We start from the raw sequence: 512 nt of genomic DNA on the forward strand, positions 1-512 counted from the left end.
GACCTGAAGGAAGAGAAGGCATGAAAGGAGAGAAGGTAAGGTCACCATGTTCTTTTCTCTGTCTTAATCCTTGTCTGCTATCTAAAATAAAAGTTCTTCCTCTATGCTTTTGTCCTTGCTGCCAGATATGAGAACTGTGTTTGAGAATACAGATTTTCTAGGACTCTTATCTGCAGTTTCATTTTAAATTTGAATTTGCTTCTTGATGCATTTTTAGGGAGATCAAGGCAAGGATGGAGCACCTGGAAAAATGGGTCATATTGGACGGAGGGTAAGATTAGATATGCCCTTTTAGTACCCTCTTTGACTATTAAATGTTTCCAAATCTCTAAGTTAATGTCAAAGAAGTTTAGCGACAATATTGTGTCATTAAAGGTTAATTTAGACTCTGATGTCATGTGTCATAATTCCGGACAAACATTTGGAAGATGGTGATGATAAATTTATTTTTTTTGTTGGTGGTTTATATCTAAAGGGTAAAAGAGGCAAGGCAGGGTTGAGGGGGACCAGAG

At 37.3% G+C, this 512-nt stretch overlaps 1 long non-coding RNA gene across 1 annotated transcript; it reads left to right on the forward strand.

Annotated features, from left to right (window-relative positions):
* LOC107734917 (uncharacterized) lies at positions 1-512 on the forward strand. Its single transcript, XR_001639219.1, has 3 exons — positions 1-35; positions 218-271; positions 476-512. It is a non-coding gene; the product is annotated as an uncharacterized LOC107734917 (long non-coding RNA).

This window comes from Sinocyclocheilus rhinocerous, unplaced genomic scaffold, assembly GCF_001515625.1.
Source record: "Sinocyclocheilus rhinocerous isolate Xijiao unplaced genomic scaffold, SAMN03320098_v1.1 C35522722, whole genome shotgun sequence".
In the NCBI taxonomy this organism is placed as follows: domain Eukaryota; kingdom Metazoa; phylum Chordata; class Actinopteri; order Cypriniformes; family Cyprinidae; genus Sinocyclocheilus; species Sinocyclocheilus rhinocerous.